Source organism: Nycticebus coucang, chromosome 10 (assembly GCF_027406575.1).
Source record: "Nycticebus coucang isolate mNycCou1 chromosome 10, mNycCou1.pri, whole genome shotgun sequence".
NCBI lineage: Eukaryota > Metazoa > Chordata > Mammalia > Primates > Lorisidae > Nycticebus > Nycticebus coucang.
The window spans coordinates 15,332,715-15,346,289 of NC_069789.1; the positions used below are offsets into that span (position 1 = coordinate 15,332,715).

Genomic DNA, 13,575 nt, shown 5'->3' on the forward strand with positions numbered 1-13,575 from the left:
CGAAGACATTATACTGGATAATTTCTCAAGCATTGTGAGACACACAGAAATTCAGACAGTAGATAGTTTCAGAACTCTGGCATGACTCAATCCAAACAAAGCATCTCCTAGGCACATTGTAATTAGCTTTACCAAAGTTGATATGAAGGAGAAAATCTTGCATCAGCCAGACATAAGAAAAGTCTTACCTACAAAGGGAAAAATATTAGGGTGACCATAAATCTTTTAGCTCACATTATTCAAATAAAAAGACCATTATTCATTGGTCTTTAATCTTCTTAAACAAAACAATTTTAATCCCATGATTCTGTATCCTGCTAAACTGAGTTTCAGTTGTGATGGAGAAACCAAATGTTTTACTGACATGCAAATATTGAGAAAACTTGCTATAACTACATTAACAATACAGGAAGTACTCACACCCATTCTTCATAATGGCCAACATGATGATCCATTCCCGAAGTGATCACATCCAGAAATTAAAGAACAAAGCCTATCTTCCAGAACGGTACAAGGAAAAAAAAAACTAAGCTCTATAACTTTAAACAAAAACAAGACGACCAAAACTCAACAATACCTATCAATTCTCTCAATAAATATGAATGGCTTGAACTCTGCTCTATAGCGGCACAGTTTGGGTGACTACATATAAAAGCTCAAGCCCAATATTTGTAGTCTAAAAGAAACACACCTGACTTCAAAGGATAAAATAAGACACAGGGTAAAGTGGTATCAGAAAAAAGCAAGGGATGCAATTTTATTTGGAGATATAATTGAACTTAAACTACCAAAATAAAGAAAAGGTGGACACTACACACTGGTCAATGGAGGCACAAAATATGAAGATATTTCAATAATTAATATTTACACACCCAGCTTGAACTCTCCTTGACTCATAAAACAAACTTGAAAGGATCTAAATGATATCTTCTCACACCATAATGGTTGGATATTTAACCCCTGCCTCAAGAGTAATGGACATATCCTCTAGCAGAAACCAAGCAAAAAAATAATGTACTTAAACACAATCCTAGAACAAATGGCTTTAAGAGACACATACAGAACATTTCATCCCCCACAAACTAAATACACATTCTCCTCATCGGCATGTAGGTCATCTTCCAAACTTTATCATAAGACACAAATATAACCTCAACAGTTTCAAAAGAATAAAAACTATTAATTGCATCTTCTCAAAACATCATAGAATAAAAGTTGAACTCAATAGCACGAGAAATCTTCATAGTCAAATAGTCATGGAAACTAAATAACCTCATGCTGAACAACAGCTGGGTCAAACATGCAATTAAGAAGGAAATCATTAGATTTCCTGAATAAAATGATAATGAAGCCACAAGCTATCAAAACCTCTGGGATATAGCAAAGGCACTCCTAAGTGGCAAATTTATAGCACTAGATGCTTCATCAAGAAAACAGAAAGAGAGCAAGTCAACAATCTAGTAGGCCATTTCAAGCCACAGGAAAGGAAGAACAATCCAACTCCAAACTCAGAAGAAGAAAAGAAATGACCAAAACTAGATTAGAATTCAATGAAATTGAAAACAAAAGAATTACAGAAAATTGGTGAAACAAAAAGTTGGTTCTTTGAAAAGATTAATAAAATCTATAAGCCTGTGGCTAGACTAACCAGCAACAGACAAGTAAAATCTCCAATAACTTCAATCAGAACTGATAAAGGGGATATAACAACAGATACCACAGAAATACAAAAGATCCTCGATTATTACTACAGGAAAATCTATGCCCCCAAATAGGAAAATGTAGAGAAAATGTTCCAATACCTGGAATCATGTCACCTTCCTAAACTCAACCAGAGAAAATTACACATTCTGAATTCACCTATATCAAGGTCTGAAAAGACATCAAAAATACAAACTCGTTCAAAAAAAAAAAAAAAGCCCTAGATCAGATAGTTTCACACCAGAATTCCACCAAACCTTCAAAGAAAAACTAGTGCCAATATTGCATAACCTATTCCAAAACACAAAGAGGGAAGGAATCCTTCCCAAAATGTTCTATGAAGCAAAGTCACCCTGACTCCAAAAACTAGGAAAAGAAAACTATAGGCTAATATCATTAATGAATATTGATGCAAATACATTCAATAAGATCTTAGCAAACAGAATACAGTGACACATTAAAAGAGTTTTACATTATCATGAAGTAGATTTTATTCCAGAGGATTCAAGGTTGGTTCAACATACATAAATCCGTAAAGGTAATTTAACACACAAATAAAAGCAAAGACAAAAATGGCATGGTTCCTTCAACTGATGCAGAAAAGTTTTGACAATATCCAGCATCATTTCCTGCTAAGAACACTTAAAACAATAGGCTTAGATGGGACATTTCTTAAATTGATAGAGGCCACCTACAGCAAACTCACACCCAATATCATATTGAATAGAGTAAAACTGAACTGAAACTAGACAATGATTCAAAACTACCATTCAGAACTGAAACTAGACAACGATACCCCACTATCAACACTGCTTTGTGTCTTATGATAAATAAGATAAATATAACCTCAACAGTTTCAAAAGAATAAAAACTATTAATTGCATCTTCTCAAAACATCATAGAATAAAAGTTGAACTCAATAGCACGAGAAATCTTCATAGTCAAATAGTCATGGAAACTAAATAACCTCATGCTGAACAACAGCTGGGTCAAACATGCAATTAAGAAGGAAATCATTAGATTTCCTGAATAAAATGATAATGAAGCCACAACATAGTACTGGAAGTCCCAGTCATTGCAATCAGTCAAGAGAAGGAAATAAAGGGTATTTAAATTGGGACAGAAGAGGCCAAACTCTCTCACTGTGAGGATGACATGATCTTACACTTGCAAAACCCCAGGAATTCAATCACAAACCCTTTAGAATTGATCAAGGAATATAGTAGTGTCTTGGGATATTAAATCAATGCCCACAAATAAGTTGTCTTCATTTATGCCAAAAACATTCAAGCTGAGAATCAAAGAAATCAAAGAAAATCAAATCAAATCACCTTTTAAAGTAGCTCCAAGGAAGATGAATACCTAGGAATATATCTAACAAAGTATGTGATAAATCTTTATAAAGAGAACTGTGAAAATCTGAGAAAAGAAATAGCAGAAGGCATTAACAAGTGGAAGCACATACCATCGGTCATGGCTGGGAAGAATCAACATTGTTAAAATATCCATTGTACCCAAAGCAATCTACAGGTTTAATGCAATCACCATTAAAACACCAATATCATACTTTGAAGAACTTGAAAAAATAGTACTTCATTTCATATGGAACCAGAAGAAAACCTGAATAGCCAATACAATTCTTAGAAACAAAGAGAAATCTGGAGGCATCACATCACCACACTTCAGGTTATACTACAAGTCTATAGTCATCAAAACAGCATGTTACTGGCACAAAAATAGAGATATCAAGCTATGGAATAGAATTGAGAAGTTAGAGATGAACCCAGCCACATATTGCCATTTGATCTTTGATAAACTAAACAAAAATATGCACTGAGTAAGAGAATCCCTATTTAATAAATGGTGCTAGGAGAACTGGTTAGCCACAGGTATGAGACTAAAACTGGATCCACATCTCTCTCCTTTGCCAAAAATTGATTCTGACTAGATAAAAGATTTAAGTTTAAGACACAAATCAGGGTGGTGCCTGTGGCTCAAAGGAGTAGGGTACCAGCCCCATATGCCGGAGATGGCAGGTTCAAACCCAGCCCCGGCCAAAAACTGAAGGAAAAAAAGAAGACACAAATCAATAAACATTCTAGAAGAGAGTGTGGGGAAAATGCTTGACAATATTGCCCTCAGAAAAGATCTATGAAGAAGACCCTCCTGGCAATTGCAGCAACCCCAAAAATAAATAAATGGGATTTGATCAAGCTAAAAAGCTTCTGCACAGCTAAGGGTGCCACAACTAAAGCAAACAGACAGCCTGTGGAATGGAAGATCTTTGCATGTTATGAATCTGACAAAGGAATGATAAGTAGAATCTACAGAGAAGTCAAATTAATCAACAGGAAAAGAGCAAACAGGCCAGGCCTGGTGGCTCACACCTATAATCCTGGCATTCTGGGAGGCTGAGGCAGGTGGATTGCCTGAGCTCATGAGTTTGAGACGCCTGACCCAGAGCGAGACCTCATCTCTAAAAATAGCTGGGCATGGTGGCAGGCACCTGTAGTCCCAGCTACTCAGGTGGCTGAGGCAAGAGATTCACTTCAGCTCAAGAGATTGAGGTTGCTGTGACCTGTGACACCACAGCACTCTACTGAGGGCAACAAAGTAAGAATCAGTCTCGAAAAAAGAAAGAAAGAGAGAGAAATAAAGAAAGAAGAGAAAAGAGCAAACAATTCCATTTATAAGTGATCAAAAGACTTGAACAGAAACTTCTTGAAAATGACAGATGAATGGTCAAACAAATATGAAACAATGCTCATAGTCTTTAATCATCTGAGAAATCAAATCTAAACCACTCTGAAATATCGCCTAACTCCAGGGAGATTAGCCCACATCACAAAGTCCCAAATCTGCAGAAGCTGGTGTGGGTGTGGAGAGAAAGGAACACTTCTACACTGCTGGTAGGATTGAAAACTAATACAACCTTTATGAAAAGAAGTATGGAAAATTATTAAAGAACTAAAATTCGACCTTCCATTTGATTCTGCAATTCCATTACTAGGCATCTACCCAGAAGAACAAAATTCAAGTTCACCACAAAGACATTTGTACCAAAATGTTCATTGCAGCTCAATTGACAATTGCCAAGTCATGGAAGCAACACAAATGCCCATCAACCTATGAATGAATGAACATAGAATACTATTCAGCCATTAAAAAGATGGAGATTTTACATCTTTTCTATTATCCTGAATGGACTTGAAACACATTCTTCATAATAAAGTATCTCAAGAACGGAAAAAAATTTTCATGTACTCAATACTATTTTTGAAATCAATATGGAAAAAACTATATTCCCATATGAATGGTAAAACAGAAATATAGTCTAATAATAGTGGATGGGGAACAAGGGAGGGTGATTGATGGAAGGAGTGAAGGCAATTGGCGGGATCTCACCTAATGTGCACAATGTGAGGCTGTTCATCACACCCCCACCCCCAAGTGAGGGGCTCTTCTTCAACTTAAAATTTACCTTAGAATAGAGAACAGCGTAGCCTAAAAATTTGTGCCCTCATATTAACTTGAAATTAGAAAAAACAACATATGGAAAAAAATCCTTCAGTATTTTTTCCATTTTTACATATTTAAATGATAATAGTTTGGATATATTGGGTTAAATGAATTAGTACAACCAATTTTACCTTTTTATTTTCTTTCATATGGCTGTTACAAAAATTTAAATGACACACGGAGCTCACATTCTGTATCTTTGTACATTGCTGCCTTAGAGGACTGCCTCTCTTTTCGTAGCTAGGGCTGCCTCCTCAAAGACTAGAGGCCAGGCTCAGCACCTGTAGCTCAGTGGCCAGGGTGCCAGCCACATACATCGGAGCTGGCAGGTTCGAATCCAGCCTGGGCCTGCCAAACAACAATGACAACTTCAACCAAAAAATAGCTGAGCATTGTGCCAGGTGCTTGTAGTCCCAGCTACTTGGGAGGCTGAGATAAGAAAATCCCTAAGCCCAAAGAATTTGAGGTTGCTGTAAGCTGTGACACCACAGCACTCTACCGAGAATGACATAGTGAGACTCTGTCTCAAAAAAAAAAAAAGTCTAAAAAAGTCTAGAGGTCAGATTGTTATAAACTGCGCAATTTTAAAACAATTGCCATTGTTTCCATTTGTGAATAATATATAAATGTACTCTCATATATAGATAAAACATTATATCCAAGGCTAAATGCAAATGCTGCTCTGAGTGGGATCAGGTTCCAGAGCAGAGAGGAAACCCAGCCTAAGAAAGCACAGCATTTGAGTACCCGTCATCCTGGCCCTCTTCAGCCCTGAGACGGATTACATCTCCTGCCCCCTCAGGGCCTAGGGGTGTGTGGCTCCAGCAGCTAAGGTGGAAACTGTCCTATCAGATGTGTAGCCAGAGAGGGGAGTGGTCTTCTTCAATATGGCGGTAACTTGTCTCTCTGCCTGCCGGTTCTACTGCTACAGGAGAACTCCGTGGCTAGTTCTCTTCTGCTTCCAGAGGCCCAAGGTTGCTCCACTACAGCCTCCATAAACTGTAGGGACCATGCAAGCCATAGGGAGGACTTTTGGACAACTCAGAAGCTGGGAATCGTTAGTATGCCTAGTTGGTGTCCTGAGAGGGCAAGTGGGCTGGGTGGGACTGGATGAAACCACCTATGCTGGGACAGGCTTCCCCACAGATCCAGAGTCTGCTGTTCAAGTTCCCCTGGTACAGCTTACTCCACATGCTGGAGGTGGGCCAGCAACCCAAACCCAGATGTCCTATCCCTTCTCTAAACCATGACTTCCCCCAGAGCCCTCTCTGGGCAGCTCTGTGCTGGCAGCCCTGTTACTTCCCCTGATTGTACAGGAAAGACAGGAGGGTCTTCAGGGGAGGGTGGCAACTTGGTGGGAGGAGGTGTTCCTGCATAGGTAGAGCTGTGGTCCATGGGGCCTTGTTCCTCCTTTCTCTCCAGGGATCACCCACCCATTATACCCTGAGTCTTTCAGATATTTGGGAAACAGTGTCTCAAATTCACCATCCTGTTCCCCTAACCTAGCTCCTACTGGGGAGAGCAACAAGTCTCTAGAATTCCAGTTCCTTCTCTACGTTCCCAAATGCCAATTTCCTCTCTTCAGTTGAAAACATTGTGGATTACTTGTTTCTCATGCAGCATTTCAAATGGACAGAGCATTTTGTCATTTTTATGCAAAGAAATGAAAGGCATTTTTAACACATTAACAACTATGTGACTTGTATTTAACATGCTAATTATGAACCTGGGGCCTTGTGAAGCATATATAACTCACACATCTCTTGATCTAATAGCACAACATGGCCCCAAGGAATTTTTCTTGCTAGTGTGGCAGTCAGTGTGTTAAAATAATATTTTCCTACTGTGAACATTTCACTTGAGAGGAAACCAGAGAATAATCCCCTGACACTCTGCCATAAAAATGTTTTTGTACTGCTTCCCCTTTTATTTTTCCCAGGTACAGAATGTCTTTGAATTCAAATTCCCTTTTGGAAACTTTGCAGTGTGATGTGCTCTCAGCCACCTTCCTGTATTTTCATGGTTCTGTATTTCATAACTCTCTAGAATAAACCAAAATGACATGTCCCTGAGTCATCTGCTAGAGAATAGCCTGAGATCATAAGGGTGAAGTCTCTCTTGAGAGTAGCTACATGTCCTGAGGCCAAGAGTAGTCCCCTGGTATCCCTTCACCTAAAAAAGCTAACCTCTTTGCTTGTTAAGGTATTATTCCCTCTTCACTGGATTCCCTTATTTGGAGACTCACTGGTGTTCAGCCAATTGAATGCTAGTATTGAGGGGGATAGGCAGAAATGAGTCTTGCCCTCTGGATTTTCTCACTTGTAAAGGGGGGGAAAAAACTTTCTAAAAGGACAAGGAAACCCCATTCTAACAAGGTGTTGCAAAAACTTATAATCCAAAAATGCACTTTGGGCACAGTGCAGTGTCTCCTGGGAGGGTAGTCACTGAGCACCTCACTGAGCATAATAGGGGTGGGATGTTCCCAACGTTAGGATGACCTTATTGACACTGGAGTCAGATGTGTCTGTATTATAGCCAGTCCTGCCCCTCCCTGTTTGCCACCTTAAAAATTTTTGTTTTCTTATTTGAGGCTCAGTCTTCCATTAAATATAAATTTATTTTTATATTTAATATAAAAACATATTTATATTTATAAAAATGTATTTTATCAATAGACTTAAAAGATAAAATGAATTTCAAAGAGGTAAGAAAGTAGTGGATTTCAGAAGTAAATATTAGTTTTATATTTTATTTGTTAAAAATTCAGATTTTCATTATTACATTCCCTGAACATGTATAGTAAGATTCTGAGGACCATTTGAGGTTTCTTTTGGGGGATGGGGGAAGATTATTTCAAATGGAATTTCAAAGATTTTACTCAAAAATTGTACCAGGGGAAAATAATAAAGTATCTCTTCCATTTTCACTGTAGAAAATGAATATATATATATATATATATTTTTTTTTTTTTTTTTTTGTAGAGACAGAGTCTCACTTTATGGCCCTCGGTAGAGTGCCGTGGCCTCACACAGCTCACAGCAACCTCCAACTCCTGGGCCCAGGCGATTCTCTTGCCTCAGCCTCCCGAGTAAAAAATGAATATATTTTTTTATTTAAAATGTATGGTAGACATGAATTACAAAAGTTATCTAAATTTAAGAGTGGAGAATTTGTTACAGTGGTTATGTCTGTTCTGTTTCCTATTATCTGGACTTGGAAAAGTAATGCTAAATCACATAGGACAACCATGACAACATCTTGACATAGTCAAATATTATACATTTACTACATGGTTTATTAAAATAAAATAATATTAATAATTACATTGCATTTCTGTTATCTAAAAGTGACATTTATGTGCATCATCTCATAAGGACACTAATTCCATTCATAGAACTTTCTCATGATCTCATATAATACTAATTACCTCTCAGAAATGTCACCTTTGTTGTTGTTGTTATTGCTGCAGTTGTCGTTGTTTCGCTGGGCCGGGCTAGGTTTGAACCCGGCACTCTAGGGGTATGTGGCTGGCACCATAACCACTGTGCTACAGACACCGAGTCAGAAATGTCACCTCTTAATACCATCTTAAACATTGATATTAGAATTTTAATTAAATTTGATGTCAGAGGGGTACATGAGCATTCATTCTATAAGGCTTTCCAGGAGCATTTTGTAAAACATTATGGCTATATTTAGACCTTTGCGCACTCTTCAGATTTTAGAAGTATATTTTCTTCAGTTCACTAACAAACAAATAAACATGATTGTAAATTTCATGGAACTTAATAAAGGACTATCATTTTATATCATTTATTAGACATCTTAGGACTCCAAGAAAATTAGTTTTAATAGGCTATGTTATCTTATGAAAATTATTCTCTATACCTTATTGGTAGCAATTTAAAATTCACTGAGATTAATGTATTGAATTTGTATTCTGAAAATTTACTACAAATATTGCATATGCATAAAACAGTTGCAGTTAGCTGAAACATTGTAAAAGTAATGTATAGGTAATGACAACCAGATGAAGCCTTCACATACACATCACAGTTGAAATAATTTATAAAGGCTGAATTGTTGATCTGTCTACAGATGGGGTCAGATATTGTGAATTATAAAATAATATCCTCTCTACCCCTAAAAGAGAAAAACAGAGTCCCAAAGGCCTGGAAGCCCTCCTGGAGGATATCATAACCAAAAATTTTCTAAGCATCACCAAACATTCAGACACAGCCCTTGTAGATTGATATTGAAACCCAGGTAATCTCAATTCACACAGAGCATCTCCTTGACACATTGTAATTAACCTGGCCAAGTTCAAAACAAAACAGAACATTCCACAGGCAGCCAGAAATAAGCAGAAGCTTACCAAAAAAAGCAAAAACCTTAAGTTGACAGTGGATTTTTCAGCAGAAACTTTGCAAGCCAGAAGAGAGTTCTCACCTGCATTCAGTCTTCTCAAACAAAACAACTAGATTCTGCATCCTGTTAACTTAAGTTTTATATTCAATAGAAAAATAAATCTTTTACTGACAAGCAAACATTGAGGAAATTTGCCACTATAAGCCCAGCTCTACAGGAAGTACTCAGACCCATATTATACACAGACCATCACAATGGACCACCAGTGAAGTAAAGACACCCAGAAACCAGAGGACAAAGCCTAGCTAACTCAACAGCCTATGATAAAAGTAGGCAAAAATGTCCCCAAAAGAAGATGAATAGAGCCCCATGATATTTATCAATTCTCTCAATAAATGGGAATGGCCTAAATTCCCCACTGAGGAGGCACAGTCTGGCTGACTGGATTAAAACACACACACACACACACACACACACACACACCATGTATATACTGTCGTCAGGAAACACATCTAACCTCCACGGACAAAATATGACTCAGGGTGAGGAGCTAGAAAACAATACTTTAGCAAATGGAAATCAGAAGAAAGCAGGTGTTGTAATCTTATTTGCCAATACAATTGGATTTAAAGCAACAGAAGTAGAAAAAGACAAAGATAGATACTATATACTTGTCAAGGGAACAATACAATAAGAAGACATGTCAATTCTAAATCTTTATGCACGCAACCTAAATGTTCCCAGGTGTATACAATGAACTCTAACCAGTCAGAACAATGTGTTACTCTAAAACAGCATGAGAACTGGGAATTTCAACACTCTGCTGACAGAAGTGGGCAGGTTATCCAAGCAAAAGCTAAACAAGGAAACAATGAATTTAAATATGAACCCAGAACAAACAGGCTTAACATATTCAGAACATACTACCCCAATAATATTGAGTGTACATTCTTCTTGTCAGCTGATAGATCATTCTCCAAAATTTACCATATCCTAGATCACAAATCAAATCTCAATGAATTTAAAAGAATAGAAATTATATCTTCTATCTTTTCAGACCACAATGAAAAAAAAGGTAGAACTCAACTTCAACAAAAACCATATGCACACAAAGTCATGGAAACTAAACATTTTACCAAATGACATCTGGGTCAAGAAGGAGATAAAAAAGGAAGTCGTTAGATTCTTAAAACAAAATGACAGTAAAACCAGGTGCTATCGAAACATGTGGGGTACTGAAAAAGCAGTCCTAAGAGGGAAATGTATCACCCTAAATGCCTACATCCAAAAAATAGAAAGAGTATGAATCAACAGCCTAACGAATCATATCAAGGAACTGGAAAAGGAAGAGCAATCCAATCCCAAACTTAGCAGAAGAAAAAAAAAATAACCAAAATTAGTTCAGAATTAAATGAAATCAAGAACAAAAGAAACATACAGAAGATTAACAGAACAATAAGTTGGTTCTTTGAAAAGATAAATAAAATCAATAAACCTTTGACCAGATTAATTAGAAACAGAAAACAAAGATCTCTAATAACTTCAATCAGAAACACAAAATGGGAAAACAACAAATATCACAGAGATACAAAAGATCATCACTGATTACTACCAAATGAAATAAAATATAACAAAACAAACAAACATACAAACAAAAAAATAAAACCCCAAAACTCTATGCCCAGAAATTTGAAAATATGGAGGAAATGGACCAATAACTGGAATCACACTAGCTCCCTAGACTTAACTAGGAAGAAACAGAACCCTTGAAAGGCCAGTATCAAGCACTGAAACTGCAACAATAAAAAAAAAAAAAAAAAAAAAAAAACCTCTCAATAAAACTAAGTCCTGGACCAGATAATTTTTCACCAGAATTCTAACAAACCTTCAAAGAAGAGCTTGTACATATATTGCAGAATCTATTCCAAAACACTGAGAAGAAAGGAACTCTTCCTAACTCCTTATTTATGAATCAAATATCACCCTGATACCAAAAGCAGGAAAGGACACAACAAACAAGGAAAACTACAGACCAATGTCATTAATGAATATCAATGCAAACATACTCAGTAAAATCCTAGCAAATAGACTGTATCTGTACATTAAACAAATTATACATCATAATCAGGTGAGCTTTATTCTGAGGATGGAAGATTACTTCAACGTATGCAAATCCATAAATGCAATTCACCACATAAACAGAAGCAAAAACAAACACCATATGATCCTCACAATAGACACAAAAAGTATTTGACAAAATTCAGCATCCTTTTCTGACAAGGACCCAAGAAAATAGGCATAGAAGGGACATTTCTTAAACTGATAGAAGCCATCTACAATAAACCCCATAGCCAATATCATACTGAATGGAGTAAAAACTGAAAGCATTTCCATGTAGAACTGGAACCTGACAAGGATGTCCACTATTAAACATAGGTCCAGAACTATTAAACATAGTGCTGAAGTCCTATCCAATACAATAAGGCAAAAGAAGGATATCAATTATATCCAAAAGGAACAGAGGAGGTCAAACTTTCAATCTACTGATGATATGATCTTATAGTTAGAAAACTCCAGAATACAACCATAAGACTCCTACCCTAATATGAAGCCAGTAGATGACCTAATACATACCCTCATAAGAGAAAAACTCAAATCACTTCAAGGTGGAGGGCAGGAGAATGAGGGAGCAGGGAGAGGGGAAGAAGGAGAGAAGGAGAAGTATGGGGGGTCACGGTGTATGGCACACCTCTTGGGGGAAGAACACAATTATAAGAGGGTCTTTACCTAACAAATGCCATCAGTGTTACCTAATTCTTTGTACATTCGATGAACCCGAAACAAAAAAAGAACACAGTAACATCTTAGGATGTAAAATCAATGTGCATATGGCTTGGTGCCTGTAGCCCAGTGGCCAGGGCGTCAGCCACATACACCGGAGCTGGTGGGTTCAAATCCAGCCTGGGCCTGCCAAACAATGATAACAACTACAACCAAAAACAAACAAACAAACAAACAAACCATTTGGACATTGTGGTGGGTGCCTGTAGCCCAGCTACTTGGGAGACTAAGGTAAGAGAATCACTTAAGCCCAAGAGTTTGAAGTTGCTGTGAGCTACTGAGGGCAATAAAGTGAAACTCTGTCTCAAAAAAAAAAAAAAAAAAATCAATGTGCATAAATCAGTAGCTTTCAAATACACCAATAACAGTCAAGCTGAAAATCAAATCAAAGACACAATACCCTTCACAGTAGATTCAAAGAAAATGAAATACCTGGGAATATACCTAAACATAAAGAATCTATATAAAGAGGACTATGATACCCTGAGAAAAGAAATAGCAGGAGATATTAACAAATGGGAGAACAGGACCAAGGGTTTTTGGCTCATGCCTATAATCCTAGCACTCTGAGAGGCCAAAGTGGGTGGACTGCTTGAACTCATGGGTTTGAGAACAGCTTGAGTTAGAGTGAGACCCCACCTCTAAAAATAGCCAGGTATTGTGGCAGGTGCCTATAGTCCCAGCTACTTGGGAGGTTGAGGCAAGACAATTGTTTAAACCCAAGAGTTTGAGGTTGCTGTGAGCTGTGACACCATGGCACTCTACCCAGGGCAACAAAGTGAGACTCTGTCACAAACAAACAAAAATGGAAGAACATAACATTGGTCATGGCTGGGAAGAATCAATATTGTTATATGTCCATAGTGCCCAAAGCAATCTACAGATTTAATGCAGTCCCCATCAAAACACCAAGATCAAACTTTGAAGAATTTGAAAAAAATAGTACTTTGTTTCATATGGACCAGAAAAAAAACTGAATAGCCAATACTGTCGGAAGCCATATAAGGTACAGCTTGGCCTTACTTCCTCTTCAAGTAAAAAACAGTTTTACCTTTTCCCGGTAACTTTACCTGGCAACTAGCCAACCAATCACCTTATGCCCCATCTTACTTACTCTAGCCAATCCCCAGTTAACAACTCCTCTGA

General features: G+C 37.3%; 1 pseudogene; it reads left to right on the plus strand.

Annotated features, from left to right (window-relative positions):
• The first annotated feature begins 443 nt into the window (after window positions 1–443).
• The window catches only part of LOC128596340 (GPN-loop GTPase 3-like), a 33,289-nt pseudogene continuing 20,157 nt past the window's right edge, over window positions 444–13,575 (plus strand).